At 38.8% G+C, this 24227-nt stretch overlaps 1 protein-coding gene and 1 long non-coding RNA gene across 3 annotated transcripts in view; both read right to left on the reverse strand.

The window, feature by feature from the left end:
* The window catches only part of MACROD2 (mono-ADP ribosylhydrolase 2), a 2183277-nt gene that overhangs the window by 1470056 nt on the left and 688994 nt on the right, over nucleotides 1-24227 (reverse strand). The window lies entirely within an intron of this gene.
* LOC117068438 lies at nucleotides 15230-22366 on the reverse strand. The gene is made up of 4 exons (XR_004431119.1): nucleotides 22202-22366; nucleotides 21123-21263; nucleotides 16992-17034; nucleotides 15230-15497 (listed from the first exon to the last, which is right to left on the reverse strand). It is a non-coding gene; the product is annotated as an uncharacterized LOC117068438 (long non-coding RNA).

Raw genomic sequence — 24227 nt, forward strand, 5'->3', positions numbered from 1 at the left:
TTAAACCACATGACTATCTAACATGCCAACACTGGTATAACCTATTAAAACACTGAATACTTCTTTCTTTTTTCCTTTCTTTTAAGGAAGAGTATATTATGAATGCTATGACACAAAGTAATACTTTAACATCTCTATTTATAAATTTATGAATGCTCCCAGAGCTCATCAGGGCTATCTTAATTTCAAATAGACCAAATGAATCATAAACTTTTTAAGTGTTTTCACAAAATGTCAGTGCCATTTGCACTAGTAAACAAAAATGCAGGTATGCGTTATCACACTAGTTGGCAACGACATGAGCTTTGAATTGTGAATAGGCCTCAGGGTTACAATCTGCCATATGACCACTGTGTAACAGTTACCACATCACTCAACCACCAAGTTCTCAGCATTGCACTGACATAACAAAAATGTTAAGAGACTGCAATTAACTTTTAACCTACTTTTTGGGTTTTTTTTTGTTTGTTTGTTTGTTTGTTTTGAGACGGAGTCTCTCTCGCTCTGTCGCCCAGGCTGGAGTGCAGTGGCCGGATCTCAGCTCACTGCAAGCTCCGCCTCCCGCGTTTACGTCATTCTCCTGCCTCAGCCTCCCGAGTAGCTGGGACTACAGGCGCCCGCCACCTCGCCCGGCTAGATTTTTGTATTTTTAGTAGAGACGGGGTTTCACCATGTTAGCCAGGATGGTCTCGATCTCCTGACCTCGTGATCCACCCGTCTTGGCCTCCCAAAGTGCTGGGATTACAGGCTTGAGCCAACGCGCCCGGCTTTTGTTTTAAAACCCAGTGGAGGCTCCAGAATTTCCATACAGAAGAATGGATGGAGGGGGATATGACATTGGGTAGGAATGGTACTTCGAAAGCAAAGCTAAGGGAATTGTGTAAAGTGGCATTTGCATCTAAAACATGCAAGTTGGTCAGGTGTGGGGGCTCACGCCTATAATCCCAGCACTTTGGGAGGCTGAGGAGGGTGGATCATGAGGTCAGCAGATCGAGACCATCCTGGCTAACACAGTGAAACCCCATCTCTACTAAAAATACTAAAAAATTAGCCAGGCGTGGTGGCGGGTGCCTGTGGTCCCAGCTACTCAGGAGGCTGAAGCAAGAGAAAGGCGTGAACCCGAGAGGCGGAGCTTGCAGCGAGCTGAGAGAGCGCCACTGCACTCCAGCCTGGGCGACAGAGCGAGACACCGTTTCAAAAAAAATAAATAAATAAAAATAAAAAAATTAAAAAGAAGACATTAGGCCACTTAATAACTATATAATGGCCTCTAGGTGTTCAAGTGAAAGGAGGAGTTGCATATCTCTCACTTTACACGAAAAGTTAGAAATAATTAAGCCTAGTGAGGAAGGCACATCAAAAGCTGAGAGAGGCCAAAAGTTAGGCGTCTTGCACCAAATAGTTACCCATGATGTGAATGTGAAGGAAAATTTCCTGAAGGAAATTATAAGTGCTACTCCAGTGAACACAGGAATGATAAGAAAGTGAAACAGTCCTTTACTGCTGATATAGAGAAAGTTTGAGTGGTCTGGATAGAAGATCAAACCTGCCACAACATTCATTTAAGCTAAAGCCTAATCCAGAGCAAGACCCTAACTCTCTTCTATTTTATAAAGTCTGAGAATGGTGAGGAAGCTGGAAGAGAAAAGTTGGCTAGCAGAGGTTGGTTCATGAGGATTAAGGAAAGAAGCTGTCTCCATAACACAAAAGTAAAAAGTGAAGCAGCAAGTACTGATGCAGCAAGTTATCCAGAAGATCTAGCTAAAACAATTAATGAAGGTGTCTACGCTAAGTAACAGACTTTCAATGTAGACAAAACAGCCTTCTATTGGAAGAAGATACCATCTAGGACTTTCATAGGTAGAGGGAAGAAGTCAATGCCTGGCTTCAAGGCTTCAGTGAACAGGCTGACTCTCTTGTTACAGGGTAATGCAGCTGGTGATTTTAGATCGAAGCCAGTGCCCATTGACCATTCCAAAACTCCTTGGTTCCTTAAGAACTATGTTAAATCTACTCTACCTGTGCTTTATAAATGGAGCAACAAAGTCTGGATGACAGCACATTTGCTTACAGCATGGTTTAATGAATATTTTAAGCCCACTGTTGAGAACTACTGCTCAGAAAAAAAAGATTTTTTTCAAGACATTAACTGCTCATTTACAATGCACTCAGTCACCCAAGAGCTCTGATGAAGATGTACAAAGAGGTTAACATTGTTTTCTTGCATGCTAACATAACATCCATTCTGTAGCCCACCAATCAAGGAGCAATTTTTGACTTTCAAGTCTTATTATTTAAAAAATACATTTTTTAAGCCCATAGCTGCCATACATAATGATTACTCCAATGGATCTGGGCATAGGACACTGAAAACTTTCCGGAAAGGATTTACCATTCTAGATACCATTAGGAACATTTGTGATTCATGGAAGGAGATCCAAACATCAACAGGAACAGGAGTTTGGAAGAAGTTGATTTCAGCCCTTACAGATGACTTTGACAGCTTCAACACTTCAGTAGAGGAGGTCTGCAGATGTGGTGGAAACAGCACGATAACTGGAGCCTGACTATGTGGAACCTAAATACGTGACTGAATCACTGCAATCTTGTGATAAAACTTGAGCCAATGAAGAGTTGCTTCTTATGGATGAGTAAAGAAAATAGTTGCTTGAGATGCAAACTACACCTGATGAAGATGCTATGAAAAATGTTGAAATGACAAGAAAGGATTTAGAATATTACATAAACTTAGTTGGTAAAGCAGTGGCAAGGTTTGAGAGAACCGACTCAAATCTTGAAAGAAGTTCTACTGTGAGTAAAATGCTATGAAACAGCATTGCATGCTACAGATAAATCTTTCATAAAAGGAAGAGTCAATCCATGTATCCAACTTCATTGTTTTCTTATTTTAAGGAATTGCCGCATCCTTCCCAGCATTCAGCAACCACCACCCTGATCAGTCAGCAGCTGTCAACACTGAGGCAAGAGCCTCCACCTGCAAAGATTACAACTTGTTGAAGGCTCGGATGATTGCTAGCGTTTTTTAGCAATATTTTTAAATTAAGGTATTGACATTGTATTTTTAGACATGATGCTATTATACACCTAATAGAATATAGTAGAATATAAACATAACTTCCATATGCGCTGGGAAACCCAAAAAAATGCATAACTTACTTTATTGCTGTTTACTTTATTTCAGTGGTCTGGAACCAAACCCACACTATCTCTGAGGTGTGCCTGTATTAGATAACTTGGGGTAGATTGGAGGGCTGGTGGAGATTACGGGATGACAGTGGCCCCATTTCTCAGCACTCTTTGACCTTGCCACCTGTCTCTCCCAGTAGACTATAAAGCTCCTCAGGGATAGAAAACTAGATTTATATAGGTCTGCATCCTCAGAGACTTAGGGTTCATGAACTTAGAAAAAAATATATCCTTTTCACTAATCTCTGAGTGAATCTTCCCGTTTCCTTCACTTGTGAATGAGGAAACAAAGCAAAGTGGTTTCAGGAAAACTTGTGACTATGTCAACAGTAGAAATCACAGATATTTTCCTATTAGATTCCAGTTGCTACAGAAATTTCAATATTTCACTTATACCCATCAGTACTTGGGAACTGCAGTGATTTTTTTACCTGTTTGTCAGTTGTTGTTATTTAATGTGTTAATATAAAAGCACATGAATTAGTCTTCACATTTTTCAAAATCATGATCTGTATATTTCCATAAAACTGATTTCCTAAGTAAGTTTTTGCACTTTATTATATGCCTGTAAAATATTCTGGAAAGGGGTCCACAGGTAATCCCTAAGTACCAAAAAAGTAAACAACAACAACAAACATTTTAAACCCCTACTATAGAGGTGGAATAAAAAGAAAGGGAGGAGGAGTTGAGAATGATTTATAATTCTACTGGTGTGGCAGTTCACTTGCTTGAGAGAGCAACAAAAAATATCCCCTACCCTGAGCTTGTAAAAAAATAAAAAATGTGTTCCCCATTAGACTTACTCGAGCTATCCTTGTGCAATACTTTGTGAGTGTTGATTTGTCATTCCTAATACTTAAGTGGTCCTGAAACTTAAGAACTTAAATCAAGGGGGAATTTGAGTGATACCTCAGTAAATCCTACTTTTGATGGTGTAGAGTTGCTGTTAGCTAAAGGGCTGTGAACTGCAAGATAATTAGAGAAGCCTGTAGACTTTTATTGAATCATGGCTATTCTGTAATCAGCTTCTGAAGGAGGAAAAATGGTGGCAAAATTCTCACTGAATTGTGTATGTGTATGTGTATCCTGATGGCAATTGAACTAAACCACAGTCCTGTCTGGCCACAGACAGAGTGGATTGGAGGGCTGATGGAGATTATGGGGTGATTATTAATCAAAATAATTTCCCTAGCCACAGGAATTAACTCTACCAGAACCTTCTAGGAGAGTTGGATAAATAATAATAAACATTTCAGAACATATCAAAGTTGATTGGAGCACATAAAATTAGGAATGGAATGAGTGAATGGGGAGAGTTGAAGAAGGTGCCTAGATCTTAATGATGTGCTAACTTCTTTAGAAGATAAAAACTCTATGTATTAAATAAAATTAAGCTTACTCAAAACAGGAAAACAAGAAAGGAGAGGGTTACCTTAGACTATACTAAAATGCAAACAGCTTACACTTATAAATTCTTCTACCTCAGTCAGGAACCCCAGGGCACTCTGTTGCTGCCAAGATTAAACTATGAATACCACTGTTGAAGAAGATATCCAGTTTCCCTGTACCAAAATGTGAGGCTGGATATAAATTAGTTATGTATATATTCTTTTACCATCACAATGCCTACTATGTGCTGCTAACCTAAGAAATTAACATATATTCACTCATTTAATTCTTTTTTTGAGAGAGTCTTGCTCTGTTGCCCAGGCTGGAGTGCTGTGGTGTGATCTTGGCTCACTGCAACCTCCGCCTCTTGGGTTCAAGTGATTCTGCTGCCTCGGCCTCCCGAGTAACTGGGACTACAGGCATGTGCCACCACCCCCAGCTAATTTTTTGTATTTTTAGTAAAGATGGGATTTCACCATGTTAGCCAGGATGGTCTCGATCTCCTGACCTCTCGATCCACCTGCCACGGCCTCAAAAAGTGCTGGGATTACAGGAGTGAGCCACCTCACCCAGCTTCACTCATTTAATTCTTACAACAACCTGATGGAGTAAATATGATTTTTATTATCCTTATTATATAGATGAGGAAACTGAGCAAATGAGAGGGTAAGAAATTTGTTCAAGGTCACATGAATCCTGGAAGAATCAGGCTTAGGGCTGGTCCATCTTCTGAGTCCATGCTCTCAATGACTAAGCTGAGCTCTATATATAAATAATCCTGTCGAGGCCTATCTCTAGAGTGGCCTAAATTGGAGTTACCAACAAGAACAACTGAAAATTATAACTTGAAGTAGACTAGATAGCAGCAGGAAAAAAAAAAAAATCCCAGGACTGTTTAAAATGCATTATTTTCATTCTCATAGTCATAACTGAGAGAAATTCTGAAATGTCTAATGTATCTCCCAGTATCTTTTGTAAGTATGAAATGTAATCATATTTTTAAAAATCATCTGATACCATAAAAATGATCACTGAAAGGTTATTTAGACGGTGGCTCATGATAGAGATAATTCAACTTAAAATATAACAATAATTAAACTACCAGTTTAAAAAATCCCATTATAGATTTCTAATGATGTACCACCCTCTACATCAACACAAAGAGGAATTGAGCTACTTTTTCTTCCCATTTTGCCTTTTATTACAGAAAAAACCCAGAAAGAAAAAAATCATAATTCAAACTTCAGAAATGAAATTATAGAAAATCACAACTGGAAAAAAAGTTGTTCCCCGACTTCCAAAATTCTGACAGAAGCTTGACAGGAAACATTTTTTGGAAGTCAACTATCTAAAATGTTGCTTATTCATGATGTTGCCAGAGAATACTGAGAGGGAAATGAGATTGCAATCTCTCCTTGTCCAGCTGTCAAAGAAGACAGCAAATTTTTCTTCCACCGAAGAGACAAAATTTGGGGGAAAAAAAAATCACACTGTTGGAAAACCACACGTCACCTCAGTGGGTTTGAGCAACATTTAAAAATGGATGTAATGTGACAGCAACCACCTGGACACCAATTCAAAAATGACAAAGGTTATTGCTGTAGTACGATATGAGCAACAGGGAATTGGCAAATCATAATGAAGAAGAGAGTCTACGCATGTAAAACTATACAGAAGGCACGATTAGGCTTCAGGGTGTCAGGGAACACAGAGATACTATGCAAGGTGAGAACTTACAAGCCTGAGAAGTATTTTTCATTTAGCATTCGCTTTAATATTTTACCCAGCATTCATCTCAACAAAACTACTAATTAGGCAGTTTAATGATAAAAAATCAATGACCTGGTATGATGGCCAACTTGTACAGGGGTTATATATATTTAATGGTTAACTGGAACACCAACTAGTATCTGAAGAGCATCTTTAAGTGGCAACTAACATCCATCATTAGAGTGGATTTTTTCTTCTTCGTAAAGCTGGAGACACATATACCAGTAGAGTCAACTCTTAGACACATGCAAATCAAGGCAAACTTCAAACCAGTATAGAAAGGCAGCTGCAAAAGTGTTTGATGGAATCTTTCTGAATCTCTATTCTTCTCCCACCTATTCTCTCAGGCCATTCCTTTCTCCTACCAGCTCCCTCCAGTCTCATTTTTCAGCAGGTGTATTCGATTAACAAATCCCAACTTGTTTGTAGAGTATGAAAAACCTTCTCAGGTCAGAGATTCTGTTCTTTTTATCTACTATCATTATTCTGCATTTCAGCTTTTGGGAGACTTTCTTATTTGAATTCCAGTCTTCATATGTGTTTTACCTTTCCACAATTCAGACTCCATCAGTATCAGTTTTTGCTTCCTCTGGGTTCCCTTACCCTGATTTTGACCTTCTTCCCCAAATACAACAGGAGCTATTTTATTTTTTCTATCTTGGACACAAGGGCACAGTCCCTTACATTAGTAGGTGCTCAAAATGTTGTTATAGATATGAAGCACAGTACACTGAGAAGATACTAGAGTATTTTGTGGCCATCCTTTTATTCTCGCAGAATATAAAGAAGGCTTTTGAGCACAGGTGCAGATCACACGGATGGTAGGAAGCGTGGGCAGCTAGTCAACCTGGTGATGAATCAAAGCAAAATCCCTGTGCATCATTTCACCTTCTAGAGGCGCCCATTTAGCTTTCCAGGATCACACTTGTCTTTCATGTCTCAATATTGCAGGTGTTTCTTCTGGAGTCCCTAAGAAAGGGACAGTCCTCAATCAGGAGTGTAAGCTTAAGTGCTGTCCTCCAGTAAAAGAAAGAAGAGAGGGAAGAAGGGAGAAGGGCAGGGAGGCAAGAGGCCAGGAGGAAAACAGAGAAGGACTGAGGAGGGGTCAGAGAGTGGAATATGAATTTAACTTCATTTCATTTTTCATGATAGAATTTGTTTCAGAAGTTCCTATTAGGCCAGAAATATTTGGGAGTGACATTGATATGGGGGATAGGAACTTCTGAAACAAATTCTATCATGAAAAATGAAATGAAGCTAAACTCCTATTCCACTCATTATCACATTAAAATGATCCATTTTCATAGAATTCTTATTCTTATAGATGACAAGCTCTGTGCAATATAATAAGCAATAGAATTACATCAAGTAAACATGAAGATAAATAAACCTTGAAAATAAATTGTGTGGTATTTAAAAATTAATAAATGCTGTAAAGCAAAACATAAATAAATCAAATTCCACTTTTCGTATTGAACATTAGACTAATTTAGTTTATAAACATGTTCTTAAAATTTTGTATTCTGTCAAATTTGTCTCATATCATTGGGAAAATTCAGCATTTTTTACCATTTGACATCACATCCTCACATTTTTATCCCAGTATTACATTGGAATGAATCGTATACTCTTGGCTTTGCTTTCATCTTCTTGATTTTTCAAAGGATGCTTGTACCCAACATGTAACATTCATTATTTGTCTAATAGTTGTTCAAAACTTCAACATAACTCGAGTACGATATAAGAGAGTTACATACATGAATACAGTATTGATTAAAATAAAGAATTGACTGAAAGACGGAAATAATGTATTGTGTCTTTGTAAATGACAAATACATCAGGCAGAAAGTAAGTTATAATCTATCAATAAATAAAAATTAATTGCCAGAACAATATACAATTTTCTGTTGCATTTTTTAACCTTTGTATTGCAAAGAAGGGCCTCTCATTTATGAACACTATTGTGATGGGATATTCTTTTTGGGTAGAGATAATTCAATTATCAATGAGCTTTATTTCCTTATGAGTGTGATCAGTATTGCTGCTTTTCAGAAAGTTGGAAAATGGAGCATTTTAGTGACTTTTCTAGGTAAAAATCTGGCTCTGTCACCTTTGCGAGTGGGTATAATGAAGGAACCTCTGACCCAAACCATGACAAATTGAGTGAAAGCACTGGGAAAAGTCAAGCAATAATTGAAATAACAACAACTGCCACAGGATAAGTAATACTAGGACAATGCTGGAGTGCCTATCCAGGGGCCTCTGATCATGAGGAAAACGGAAATAACTCAACACTGATTGTACAACTGTGATATCTGCAATTTTAAACACCCTCTTTAGGATTTTCCTGGAGTTTCTTTCTGAGAACTATAGGGACACCACTCCTTGAAGACACAGCCCACACACCACCTTCACCTCCATATCCTCATTACACTCTGCACTCAATAAATAGTCATCAGGGAACTGTGGGCTAAAATGCTAACCCCAGAGTTCTCCCTGGCAAGGAAGACTAGAACAAAAGTTCTCCCTGCAGATCGCCCAGACATGAAGGGATTGAGATTCAGGGTGTGACCTGAGTCTAAACTTTTTATTCTTTTCCTTGTAAGAATTACGCCCTGAGGGCATAACTTCCTGTCTAGAGCTATTACACTCTGGCAAACACATAATTTCAGACGAAAGAAAGAGAGCAGGTCCAGGGCTTTTACTTTCAAACATGCTATGCCTATTTTGGATATCTTAAAAATAAAAAGCCTTCAGTATTGAAAACCAGAGGTCTTTCCTATCATCCTATGTCCCACAACATTTACAGACTTCTAGGCAATTCATGTAAAACTCTCTCAGAAGTCCTGATTTGCCCAAATTCTCTGAACAGTTCTGCTGACAGGACCATATAGGAAAATAAACTCCAGTTGGGCGGGGGGCGTAAGAAGGAAAGAGCCAAAATTGTGACCAAATGTTAGGCATGAAAAAAAGTCACAAGGTTTATGAACAATATGTGATCAGAGAAGCACATGGAAAGGAGGAGGAATATACAAATCAATGTGACAACAGCAAATTACTTCCAGTGGTGGCCTTTACAAAATTCACTTGAGAAATACTTATTAAATTCTTACTCTGGCAAAACACTGTGAAGAAATTTAACAACGGACAAGGCATCATCTTTGCTCATTCAGTGTCCATCCTCCAAAGGGATGACAAGCTCGTGGACGAGTGTAACTCAAGCTGGTAACGTGGCAGACGTTACTCAGAAATGCGAGAGGGAAATGTCCTACTTCAGGCCACATCTCAGATGGATCTTGAAAGGTGAGTAGACTTTTGAAAGGCAAAGTGGGAAAAGGCATGTCAGAAGTGGGGGTGTGGGAGGTTGTGGGAAATGGCACACCCAGGGGGCTGTAAACAGCAATGTACGTGGACCCAAAGGGTCAGGTGAGGACGGCATCAGAAATAAGGCTACAAAATAAATCAAGGCCAGGCTGAGTTTATATTTAACCTCAGATGAAATAAGGAGTCAAACAATGTGTCTATGCAGGAAAATTAGATGGCCAAGGTAGTGTTTTAGGAATATTAACCTGGTGGCTATAAGAGAGAATGCCATAGGGGAATACTAACATGAGGAGGCCGGTTAGGAGGCTACAATGATACCCCAGTCTTTAAATTAAAAGGGTCTGAGGTGGTTTCAATGGGCTTACGTGTCTGGTGATGTTTTAAGTATGTGAAAACTCAAGAGGGAGGTTGTTTGAGGACAGGATGTGGGAGAGAAGGAAGCGAGAGTCAGAGATGGCTGCCAAGGGAAGCCTTGATAACTGGGATGATGGTGACTCTACAAGGAGAATTCGGAGCCAAGAGGAGTTGCTACCTCAGGAAAAAAGATGATGAATTTGGTTTTTTAAGTTTATTTGAATTTAGTTTATGTGAAGGCAGCCCATCCAGGTGGCAATATATAGCAGGTAACTTTACATGCAACACTAGTTGGAGAGAGAGGGATTTTATACTTATCACCAAATCAGAGTAGTTTAGTGAAATTGTTTTTCTCATTGGCTTCAATTTTCTCTGAAGAAGATTAAATATGAATAAAGATTACCAGAGTAAGCTGAATGATGGCCCTCAAAGATACCCCTGCAACCTGTAAATGTTACCGTCTATGGAAAAAGGGTCTTAGCAAATGAGATTAAGAATTCTGAGATAGGGAAATTATCCTAGATTATCCAGATGGGCTTAAAATGAACCACAAATGTTTTTATAAAAGACACATGGGGAAATTCAACCCAGACAAATAAGGGGAGGGCAACATGACCACAGAGGCAGAGAGACTGGAGTGATGCAGCTACAGGCCAAGGAAGGTGAGTGGCCACTAGGAGCGGGAAGAAGAAAGAGAAAGGTTCCTCTCCAGGGCCTCTCCAGGAATGCAGCAGAGCTAGCCCCACTTCTGGACTTCCACACAGTGACACTGATTTCAGACTTCTGGCCTCCAGAACAGTGAGAGAAAAAATTTCAGTTGTTTCGGATCACCAGATTTGTGGTAGTTTGTTACAGCAGCCACAGGAAACTAACACTATTTCAAATAATTTCTATCACTTAAATGAGAACTTTCAATATATGCATAAATGGTGATAATCAAGATAATTTTTTTTAATTCGAAGAATTTCTTGTATTTTACTTTAAAATATTATCAAAAGAGATCATTTTTTGTCGTAAAGTTCTTCGGAGTTACAGAAGCCATGTTTCAAAAACATCTCAAATTATTTAATTTTGTTTACTATACTTTTAAAGAAGCATCTCTGTATGAGACACCAAAAACTTTTAACTACCTACTACCTTCCCACTTTCCAGACTAAATAAGGAATATCACAAATTAACAATAGCAGGTTGGTATTGAGATACTATCAATAATAATATAAAAACAGCAAAAATAAAAACCACAAATGTAGGAAAGGGGCTCGGTGGAGAAAAGAACCCTTATCATTATGTACTTAAGAAAATAGAATAACATACTTCTTAAATATTATGTTTGCTACATGAATTACAAATATATTGACAATTTCCCATATCTACCATATTTTACAAATTTGTTTTTACCTATCCAATCATATAACCAAAGAGTTCCATAAAGAAAACAGGTTTTCATATTGTAAGTTCTTAACTATTTCATTATGTGTTTCTAACTTTTATCCTTGACATATAATATTTAAATTAAATTCTAAATATCTTAAAAGAAAATGAAGAACGGATTTTTGCCAGAATTATTCCTTATACAGTCATATTTAGAATGTCCACCCTCAATGGAAAGAGAAGCATCATCATTTACACTACAGTAAGCTTACTTTCTTTCCTAAGTCTCCTTAGACTAATATAATCAATATTCCTTATAGCCAAATTACTTCACCTTAAAAAAATAAAAATAAAAATAAAGCAGGCAGAAAGACCTCTGAATCTCAGGGAATAGCTAGTTTGAAAATTCAAATATTATTCTAATAAAATACAAAATGAATACCACACTTATTTTTTAAAACGACTGAAATTTTTGCTTATTCAGATGGCCATTGTCTAAGACTCCAACTGGCATGCTCATTGCAGTAGCGTATCTGCTGAAGTTACAACAACACAGCAAAGATTGTCAATGGCATGCAACTTCAAAAAGATGCTGTCAAAAGACAAAATTACAACAAATTTAAAGATATAATTTTTTTTTTTTTTTTGAGATGGTGTCTCGCTCTGTCCCCCAGGCTGGAGTGCAGTGGCGCGATCTCGGCTCACTGCAACCTCCGCTCCCAGGTTCATGCCATTCTCCTGCCTCAGCCTCCTGAGTAGCTGCGACTAGGGGCGCCTGCCATCACGCCCGGCTAATTTTTTTGTTTGTATTTTTAGTAGAAACGGGGTTTCACCGTGTTAGCCAGGATACTCTGGATCTCCCGACCTCGTGATCCGCCCACCTCGGCTTCCCAAAGTGCTGGGATTACAGGCGTGAATCACCGCACCTGGCCCTGTTTTTCTTAAATTTAAAGATCTAAATAGGCTTTTATTGAGTTCTAAAGTCGGGCAACATCTCATTCCAGAAAAGAGAATGAGGGTTCTAATGAACTGAGCAGGAGTATGGCTTTATAAGCAGAAAAGGGATAAGAAAAAGCAGAAACAGTGAACGAAAGAGAATTGGTTGTTTCAAAGTTACTTTCCTTATAGAATTAAAACAGAGAGGACTTCCTTATCATGCCAGCTCAGGTAAACTGGGCCCCTTCTGATTGGTTGCTGTAAATCTCCTGTCTTTTGAAAAACTGGCTTGTTTCAAAGTTCAGTTTGATTATGTGGCACAGCGATTCCATTCTGGTTTTGTCTGGTCTGTTGGGCCTAGTGCTGGAACTCGGTCCAAAGCAATGAACTCTTGTAAATTTCATTTAACGATCCCATATATTCTTTTAAAAAATAGTAAAAATTTAAAAAATAAGACAAATAGAAATGTACTGATAATTCCAAACTGCTTAGTAAGGTGGACAAATCACAGATGTTACAGACACACAAAAATAATTCTGTAAGTGAATTACCTTCTTGTTAAGTGGCAAGATGTAAAAAAAAAAAAAAAAAAAAAAAAAAAAAAACCAAAAATCTATACATCAGGGAAAAAGTGTTTAAAAGGGTTAGATTCAACTAAAGATCTATAGATCATCTCCTTGAAAGGATATTCTAAGTATATCTCAAAAGGGATTAAATAATAAGTAACTCTTTCAAATGTAGATAACTATATTTTTTTAATTTAAATTTTGTTCACCTGTCTTCTACAAATGCTTATAAATGCCTGAACGAATTTATTTTCTTGACAATGGGCATATTTTTAATCAAACACTAGGCATGCAGGCTGGTGAGAATCAATTAAAATCCTATTGTGTAAGAGTTCAATAATCTAGAAGGAAAGGCATTATAATTAGAAGTAATCTGCATATATAATTTATGTTGTTTGGAAAGCCTAAATCATTGCTAAGAGTTACATGAATTTTTAGAAAACAATTGCTAATTTTACTTCACTTTGATTTTTGAGTCTCTGAGGCCTACTTCTTAAAGCCTCAAACAAGTTTAGTTAAAATTATCTTCCTCTACTGTGCAACAAGTTTAAGCAGAAAAACAAAATGCTTTTCCTACTTCTCTTACAGTCTAAATTACAGAAATTGGTGTAGATGTTCTTAGGCTCTTTTATTCTTGGCTGCCTATGAAGAATTTCTCTTGCTTTTTCTCCGTTCTTACCCAAATCCCCCAATTGCATTCTGCAGCACATCAAATTGCTCCTGTTGTTTTACAAGCTCACACTGTTGAAAGGCAGGGTAACAGGGTGGTAAAGAGGGTTGGCTCAAAAGCCAAACTGTGGAGACGCTAAGCCTGGTCCTGCCACTTTACAGCCAGGAAATCTCAGACAAGTTCCTTAGCTTTCCCTTGCCTCTGTTTTGTTATCTATCAAGAGAAGATAATAATAGTACCAATTCATGGGGTTGTCATGAATCTTAAAAGGGGATGGATGGATAGATAGATAGATAGATAGATAGATAGAACTTAGCACATAATAGGATATGAGTTAGCTAATGCTCTGATAGTTCTGTGTATATTTCTCTTTAAGACAGAGAAATGGAGATAAATCTCAGTATTTTTGAGTTGAAAATTAGAAAAATTAAGACTGACCAGGAAATAAAAAGAGACTGGGGTTATTTATGATAGAAAAAGGGCTTGGCTAGAGAGAGAACACCCAGTCTCCAAGGCTCATTGACAGTACATTTTGTAGTGTGGTCCTTCCTTGCATCTGTGCAGATGTTATACCATTAGAAAACTTGGAGAGAAGGAGTCAGGGAAGAAAAGATGAAATCAGTCACTCAGGACTTGGGAAAGCCACCTTTCCTACAGCTTCACAATCATTACATGCAACTGAAATACTCTACACATTTATTATTCACTTCAGGTACAAAGAATTTTTAAAACCATTTAACATCCTCCCAAATAAGTAAATATTGCAACTCATGAAATTGCCTCAGATTACTAAAGCTGTCATCTGTTGATTTTAATGTTTAAAGGGTTATTTTCAAAAAAAGAAGTACAATAGCTAATTCTCACAAATCAAGAGATTATGTGTTGTATTTTGAATTACATTTGAGGGATTTTTCCATTTTTGTTTAAAATCTGATTTATTTATCCCAGCACTTTGGGAGGCCGAGACGGGCGGATCACGAGGTCAGGAGATTGAGACCATCCTGGCTAACATGGTGAAACCCCGTCTCTACTAAAAAATACAAAAAAAAAACTAGCCGGGCGAGGTGGCGGGCGCCTGTAGTCCCAGCTACTCGGGAGGCTGAGGCAGGAGAATGGCGGGAACCCGGGAGGCGGAGCTTGCAGTGAGCTGAGATCCGGCCACTGCACTCCAGCCTGGGCGACAGAGCGAGACTCCGTCTCAAAAAAAAAAAAAAAAAAAAAAAAAAAAAAATCTGATTTATTTAATGGAGAAGTAGAAATATTCTTCAAGGGGTGAGAAAGAATTAAATGCATTTCTTACTTAACTGACCTGGAACCAATTACATCCTAATACACATTCTATCATGTTACATTGGTTCAAAAACAGCACATAAAAATAAACACACACACACACACACACACACACACGTCCTCTAGGACATGCAGGACTTGTCTTTGGGAGCACCTGTTTGAGAGAAGTGACAAGTGGTATGCCTATTTTCCTATAGCCGTGATGCATATGGCATCTTAGGAAGGCTTTTTTGGCGCTACTTTGTCAAAGATAATAATAAATATAATGTGTCTAATTCTGGTCCTCAGAACTAACTGGGAACATAGAAAACATCACCAAAGTTCCAAAGAAATTCACAATTAGAACAATGAGGAAAGATTACGGAAACTTAGATTATTGATCTTGGTAAGAGACCACACTAAATAGTATCCTCTAATTCCAGATTCCTACAGAGGATGGTGAACATGAACAGTTCTTGTCACTATCTTTGGAGCTGGAATTGTCTTCAGCTTCATTCTCTTCCCACTGTATATCTGCTCCTGGAATGAGATCTCCATGGCTTCTACTGTCTGTATGATATGGTCCCTAAACCAGATCTCCCTATCCACATAGCCAATTGTCTTAGGACATCTCAAAATGTCTGAACTAGAAATAGAAAATTAAAAGTCACATCTCAGCCTTTCTGCAATACTATTCCTACGTACAAACACACTTACCACCATTATCTTCACCCTCACCTGCATATTTCAGAGAATGGTATTTCTACCTCCTAATCCAAACAAGGTGTCTTCAACCACTCTACATTTCCAAATCCAGTCCATCATCCACATTTATTAATTCAAATTCCTTCAAATCTCAGGATTCCATTATTTTATTTTCTTCATGTTCTCTGCCACTACATGATTTCCAGCCATCATTTCTTAGCTAGATTGCTGCAAGGAACTCCTAACTGGTCTCCTCTCTAACCCATTCTCTCTACCTCCACTAGACTAGAGTAATAAATACAAAATGAAAAGCTGACTATATTACTCCCCTGCCTGAAGTTACTCCATGGATGCCAACAGTTCTCTGCACCCCACACTAATAACTGCCACACCCCTTGGTCTGATCCTAAAGAAGTGTTTTCTTTTCTCTAAACCTGTTCTCTTTCTACCTCACACTGTTTCCCACTCTTTGAACATATTTCATTCTTTATCTACATATTTTCTACTTATCTTAAAGGTTCAGATCAGATAGTGCTTTTGGGAAACCTTACACATTCTTCTGTGTTGCTCTGCTCAACAAGCTAAATTAGTTATCCCATGTCTGCATCCCCACATTATGTTCTATTAATTATAGTGTATTTTAATTGTCTATTGATTTAGCTGCTTTTCCCTTTTGTCCATCAGATCCTTAAGGTCAGGAGTCTTGCATTTGTTGCCATTGAATCCAGAATGCCTGGCACAGTGCCTCAGATATGTGAAGCACTCTTTAATTGTTCAATAAATAGAATGAATAAAGGACATAGATTGTAAGAATCAAGACACAAAGGGGGTGCTTGGAAATGTTTTTGGGTGCACTAATTCAGAAAACATATTAATGTTACTGAAATGTTTTTAAATTAAATTGTATTTTGATACTGGGGACAAAGTTCTAAGTTTTCCTCCCCTCCAAACAGGCTCTGAGGCAGACATTTGTTATGCAGAAAGTTTATTGAGGAGTATCCCCAGGAACAATGCCTGTAAGGTAGTGAGAGAAACGGGACTGAACTGAAGAAGGTGAACTACAAGGCACTTACAACACAGACCTCAGTTGATCCGAATGTGACCTCTGAACCTGAGATGACCCTTCACAATGGGCTCTCATCAAGGCAGTAGGGCTGGGCTTCTGTGCTCCTACATCGCCCAGTCATAAGATGCAGGTTACTGTCAGGGAGGAACCACGGCCTTGGTGAGACAGCTACTTTCAGCAGAGGCCAATTGCCATTGAGAGAATTAGTTCTGAATCATCATCAGGCAGCACTACTAGCAACTGAGGGTTTGAATGTCTCATTTCTGAAGGGGATATCTACGTGGTACACGCAGCACCCATTTTAGTTCACCCTTCAGGTCACTCAGATCCACTTAGTTCATATAATAAGTTAATAAATTCTCACTCTCTGGGAGCAGGTCTTCGAGGATTCTAGATTATCTCTTTTCCTGTAGAAATTTACAAGAGGAAAGTTAGTGGGACAAACTATAGCTCCCAATGCAGGTGGTCTCAAGGTCACAACTGATATTCATTGTCTCCATCCTCTACTATCCCTTGCCAATTCTTCTGGTCTTTGGCTAGCATCACTGCCACTCCAGGTATTTTGCTGGTGAATAACACAGACCCTCATCTAGTGGGGGACTGAGTCCCTAATCACCACACCTGTCTTAGGTCACAGCTGCCCACACTTGTCCGTTTGAAAAGGGGAGTACTAAGTGAGACCCAAGTGGATCAACTGGGTGCCAAACGTATTTTTTCCTTTCTCCCATTGGGCGACAATGGCCATACTTCCTCCTGAGGTTACGTTACCCCTGCCAGTATGGATTATTGTTTTCCTTGCCTACTGGTCTCTGGGCATGAGGAACCTGAAGTAAGAAGGGAGCAACTGCAACTTCAAGTTTGATGGAACTCTTACCACGCCTTCTTGTGGCAGCATTCCTTGTGTTAGAACCAGGAATTCTAGGTAAACATAGCCTAAATATCTAAAAATGGAAAGCAAAAAATGTCCCTAAATGGGTGACTAGGAGAGATAGTAAGCAGGGACACTCCTGTTCCTTTTCTCTTGGTTCCTGGACCTATTGATTGTAGTACTGGGAATACAGCACTGTAAAATAATTATAAGTTTAGGCTGTATACTATATCTGAAAGATGATACCCCAACCCCACAGGTATCATCCTCAAGGTGGTTCCTTGCAGGTGCCATGCCAAACTACTACCTCATCTTCAAAAGGCCATGCCACGAGTTTCTCAGGCTGACAGCTTCTAGGAAGTATGATATGTGACAGCATCCAATGTAATGTGCCCACTCCCACAACTACGCTAGATGTAAAGTGTGCCCCTTGATCTAAAGCAATGTAATGTATACACTATGCTGATAGAACAGAAACTTGGCTGGGCTCATGCCTATAATCCCAGCACTTTGGGAGTCTGAAGTGGGCGGATCATGAGGTCATGAGTTCGAGACCAGCCTAATCAACACGGTAAATGCCGTCTCTACCAAAAATACCAAAAAAATTAGCCAGGCATGGTGGGACATGCCTGTAATCCCAGCTACTCAGGGGGCTGAGGCAGGAGAATGGCTTGAACCCAGGAGGTGGAGGTTGTAATGAGCCGAGATTACACCATTGCACTCCAGCCTGGGCAACAGAGTGAGGCTCCGTCTGGAAAACAACAACAACAACAACAACAATATAAATAAATAAATAAATAAATAACCATAAACTCTAAAGCCCTCAAATAGTGATGCTAGCTGAGCTTCAGAAGCTAGGGAAGGCAAAGTCATGCCTGGAGGCTGATGATATTCATTGACAACTAGCTGGCTCCTCTCACAAAGAGATGGTGCCATATTGAAGGCTCAATGTTGGTCTCTGCTGGTGTCAGATTAGGCATTCAGCAACGGCAGTGGCCAGGTCAATATTGGTGAGTGGGAATACATGTCATATGGTCCATTCATGGACTCTTATCTTTTTCACCATGTCTACTCCATTCATGTAATCATTGTGTCAGCATTATAGTGGCCAATGACCACGGTCATCTTCTCTATTTTATTTTTAGAGCTTCTTCTGTGGTGATTGCCCTCTGACAGGCATTAACAGATACATACTACAAAGATCTTCACGCTTCATGACTACTCAATAGGTTCATCTATATACTACTTCCCATACCCCCTCATTCCTAATCTTTCTTTCTCTCTCTCTCTGTTTTTTTTTTTTTTTTTTTTTTTGAGACTGAGTTTTGCTCTTGTCACCCAGGCTAGAGTGCAATGGCACGATCTCAACTCACTGCAACCTCTACCTCCTGAGTTCAAGTGATTCTCCTGCCTCAGCCTCTCGAGTAGCTGGGATTACAGGTGCCTGCCACCATGCCCAGCTAATTATTGTCTTTTTAGTAGAGACAGGGTTTCATGTTGGTCTGGCTGGTCTCGAACTCCTCACCTCAGGTGATCCACCCACCTCAGCCTCCCAAAATGCTGGGATTACAGGCATTAGCCACCACACCCAGCCTAATCTTTTAATCTCTCCTAGGTCCCTCACCAGCTGGCCAAGCCATTCACCATTAACCATGAATTTGTGTATATTCTTAACTTGGACCACACAAAAGGTGCAATGTGCAAAGCTCTGACCTTTGGGAGGATTTCCTCTCATTGCTCTAATTCAGAGGCACCTTTGAATGAGGTAGTAGTGCTGCAGCAGTACATTTCTGGCTGGCATTCATCTAATAAGTTGATAAATTCATGAACCAAGCTCATCCTTTTTCCTCCTTTATCAACTAGGATAAGATCCCCCACCTCGGATGCAGCTATTGGTGTGAGCAGAGGAAGAAGTGCAGTTTCCACTGTTGCCCCTCACATGTGGAAAGGGGCCACCTGCTCATGCAGTTTGCTTCTGCCTTCTGGCCTTTGCTGTGCTCAATCCCAGATGTAGCACTTTCATTTTGATGCTTAATACTACCAACACCCAGTAGCACACACTAAAGTTATTTTTCCAAAGGTACATAATTATTAGCTTCAGAGGGTATACCTTTGCTCCTAACCCCGTGGTTCTGTTTTGTCATTTTTGCACTGGGGTTTGCAACAGAGATGCCAGATTATATGACTCTAGTGGCAGGGCTGATTTAACTGTGCCATGAACTTGCTGTCCAGCTCTTTTCTATTCTAAACACCATCGAAGTTGACAGCATTAAAATGTCCCTTAGTAAAAGATTGGAACAGTATTACAAAGTATGAAATATGCTCCCTCCAGAACCCAAGGAGGCCTGCCAGATGTTGTGTTTCCTTCTTAATGCGTCTCACTGTTTAATTGCAACAGTTTCTCCTTTACTTTGGAGAGGCTGTCCCAGCATGCCTCAGACACCTAAAGCTGATGGAGAAGGCCCCTGCAACTCCATAAGGTCTATCTCCTGTCTTCTGAATCATACATGCCTTACCAAGACTTGCCACTTACTTACTGTAGATAAGTCTGATAAACATTATGTCATCAAATAACAGACCAATGTGAGATTCAGTAGAATGTTCAGACAGTCCAGGTTCCTTAAGAGTCCAAGACAGAAAACATGGCCCTAGGACAAGACTGTAAGTTTGTATTGTTATCTAATTCAAGTGAATGTAAATGGCTTCTGTTCCTCCTCCCTGATAAGATGAGAAGAAATGGATTTACCAGATCAATGGCTGCCAACCATGTACTTGAAGCCTGGTTAAGTTTGTGATAGCCTTCTTTCATTCACTAGAATTTATCTGTTTTTTGCCGGGGTCAGACTTATGCTCATCACCATTTCCTTTGCTATCAGAGAGTCCAGTTCTGTAACAGCATCTTTTCAGTGAACCTTGGACAACAGAGGATGGCTACCACTGGCTTTTCAGGGATGATAATGCTCCTCTCACTAATATTTTTATTATCTGTCTGGCTCCAGGTCCTCTAGAATATGACCATCAGTTAGTTTTTCAGCCCTCTGTATACCAAGACAACTTCTCTGAGCCTTTTGATTAGTTCATCCACTGTCTGCTACAGCAAAATTCTGGCATTTCTATTTCTTATAGTATTGGTCATCATTTTTACCAAGCTTTCAATAATCATTTTAGCAATATGTTAACACCATCTCCCAAAGCTCTTGCCAGGGTGTTAAATTCTGTATCATGAGCAAGTCATCCCATGTTCATAAATTCTCCCTTATTCAACTTTCTGTTCCAACTACTTTGAACCAGCACCCTCTGGATCCAGTCCAACATATATGTCCCAATTCCTGGAGAACATATGGCTCTCTGAGCTTCCTTCCCATAGCTGACCCAGTATATTCTTGGTCACGTTATATTGGAAATTGACCATAGATATTAGCTTGATGGGTTCGAGGTTGATTGAGAAAAAAAAAATATATAAACTGTGATTCAGTTGTAACACAGGTCTCAGCCAAACTTACAGAGAGCTTTAGCATTAAGACAGTCTTTGGGAATTTTCCCCATCAAGACAAGGGGTTGTGGCTTTGTACTATCTATGTTGTTGAGTCACTGGATGTGAGCTAGCCCCTGGGAGGCAGGCATTACCTTGGAGAGGGCAGCTTCCTTCACCAGCAGTCAAGTCCAGTAGAGGGACTTAGCTGTGAGTCATCAGCAGACAACACTTCCAGTAGGTGAGGAAATAGTGCCTCGGTTCTGAAAGGGGGATCTGGGTGCCCACCAGGGCATCTACCATAGAAAATATCCCAGTAAGACAAAAATTAGGAGGCAAACCTTACAAACTCTGCCATTACCTCTTCTCTGGCACCTCTGAGGGGATAAACAACTCTGGTATATTTGTTGTCATTTCATGTGGTCAACATTTTTAGGAGAGTAAATAAATGGATTGTGAGATTTGTTCTTCTTGCAAAGACTTAGGCGATCACAAGAAGTGAAATGTTTGCTAGAAAATAATGGTGCCTCAAGGGTAGACCTAAGTACTTTAGTCCTCGGATCCTAGAAAGCTAGACTCTGAAAACTTCTGGCCTCTCAGAATTTTCTGGAAGTTTTTATTCCCTATGATAGTACAATAAGCTCAAACTCTAAAAATTCTTTTGTGTCTTGGACTTAAACATTAGATTTCTTTGGTACAAGTTTTATTCATTTGCATAGCAAACAAATCTATCCTATGTTCCCAGGTCCTGGTGATTTTAAAATGTAATGCTGTACATGTATATGACTGCGCACAGCATTTTTTTAAAAGGTGTGCAATCATAGAAAAGCAAATGACCAAAGCTGCCCACTCACATCTCAGACACCCCTTGACCTACTTAACAGACTTCTCAGAAAGTGCATATGGACTTCTTTCTCTTCACGTCATGGGATATAAAACTAAAGGCATGTATGTAGATTATTTCGAGAAAATTATTTGAGTTTCTAATATCTTTATTATCCAGTGGAAATATATTTAGAGGCTTGTTAACTCAGGAATACATTAAAAATGATGAAAACGTTAAATAAAATAATGTAATACAATTTAATTGTCTCATTGTATTTATAAAATATTTTCCAAAGATTTTACCTTCTTTGAGCTCTTCCAGAGTCTATTAGGTAAGCAGGAATTATTTTACACACATTCCTAGATATGGAAACTGAAGCAAATGTTAAATTATTTTGTTAAAACTCACACAACTAATGAGAAATCCTCCCAAGGCCTGACTGTGGTCTTTATGCATCAAAGTCAATATTGCTTAGCTGCACCAGGTAGTCATGTATAAACATGGTGCATACTTGACCTTAAAAAAAATAGCTTGTTTTTATGTACCTAGAAACACATTTCCCAACAGAGAATCGACAAAACAAATACAAATTAATTTGGGTTGGGGTTTTAACTTTTTGTAAATGCAAAACACAGCCACAGATCAGAAATTCTCTCCTCTAGAGGATACCTCACTTGTTTTCATCCTTGAAGCAAACACTGTGGGAAAATTAGAAAGAGCTGGTTCAGCTGATTTAAAGTTATCTTAGCAACAACATTTCCCATGTTATGCTGAGCAGAAAATTCCTGAAGTTTCAAATTTTGCATGATGTTAGACTTTCCTGAAACATAGGGCTGTATGAGGTTTTAAAGAATTGATTGATACTTTTAAAGTTAGAGCAATTTCCATTTTTTAAAAAGGAGATCATTTCCTATCTTTTTTATCTTGAAGAGATCCTCTTCATAATGATGATTACCCTAGCTACCAAGTATTTTCTCCAGGCAAAAAAGGCACTTGAGCAGCACATCTGTAAACTTATCTCAACCCCACAGTCCACGTGGAGGCTGACTTCAAAGCAGAGAGAAGCCCTAATAAAAATGAAACACAACACACTAATAATACTTCTTCATAACAGCACCTAACAATTATACAAAGCTTTGCACTTTCAAAGCATTTTACAATCATTAATTAGTTTATCCACACAACATCCCTATGACTTATGCCAGTATTATTATCCTCATTTTTAAAATGAGGAAACTAAGATCTAAAGTGATTAAGTGCCTTACCCAAGGTCACATAATGAATCAGTAGTAGGATCTGTACTTGATTTCATAACTCTGTCTAATTTTCAGGACTGATGGAGAATGTGAAATCTTTGAGGTCCACAAACCATCTACTTGGAATACAAACCTACTGTTCTCCCACTTGCCAATAATACCCTCCTTTCTTCATTGATTTCTATAAAATAAAAGCTAATAAATTAAGAATCTGCCCTTTAAAATACGTAAGTATATAATAAACTCATTTAAATTAAAGAAAAAGTAAAAAGGAAAGCTAGTGTGTCTGAAAATCATGTGCTCTCCGATATCCTGTCATTAGGAGAAATGTATTTGTGATGGATCCCTAAATTATGTTTTCTGTCTAGCAGAAAATAAGTTGATAGCCCAACCACATCCTGCAGCTATAATTAATATAGACTGCTCCTTGTTTCCAAATATGACCTCTCACTAACACCAGCACCCCACCACTAATCAAGTGAACCAATCAAAGGAGCCTACATAAATGTTTTCTCCCTATGATAGTGAAAAATTGCCTCTGGGCTCATTAAATTTGAGGATATATAAATCTAGATAAACAAAAGAAAACTTTTTTTTTTTAACTTTTGGAAATTTATCCTAATATGTTCCCTATCAGAATTGGTTAGAATAAGCTTGGATTATGTTACAGACCAAAGAACATTCAAATCTCAGTGACATAATACAAATCTATTATTTCTTGCTCATAGTACGCATCCATCTTAGGTTGGTGGGAGCAATCTGCTCCACTTTGTCTTCACTCAAAAACCCAGACTGACAGAGCCATAAACATATGGGTCACTTGGACAGGAGGAAAGAATATTCCAAATTGCACACTAGATTTTGAAGCTTCAACATAGAAGTGGCACTTCATCCTTACTCACACTTCATTGGCCAATAGCTAATTCAAATGGGCATCAAAGTGCAATCCTACCATGTATATGGAAGAGGAGAACCAGAATAGATGGGAATCCCAAATAATGACTACTCACCTTTCTGGTCACCAAATATTTGACACATTCCTCTTCCAGGCTACCTCCTGTCTCAAAGTGACAAATGTCAGGGCCACATAGACTTTTAGACAAAGATATGTGTTAAAAGCCAGATCGTAATTTGCTATCTTCCCTCACCCATGATGGCCACTAGCAACATTTCAAACG

The sequence above is a fragment of the Trachypithecus francoisi genome, unplaced genomic scaffold, assembly GCF_009764315.1.
Source record: "Trachypithecus francoisi isolate TF-2019V2 unplaced genomic scaffold, Tfra_2.0 Lachesis_group21, whole genome shotgun sequence".
NCBI lineage: Eukaryota > Metazoa > Chordata > Mammalia > Primates > Cercopithecidae > Trachypithecus > Trachypithecus francoisi.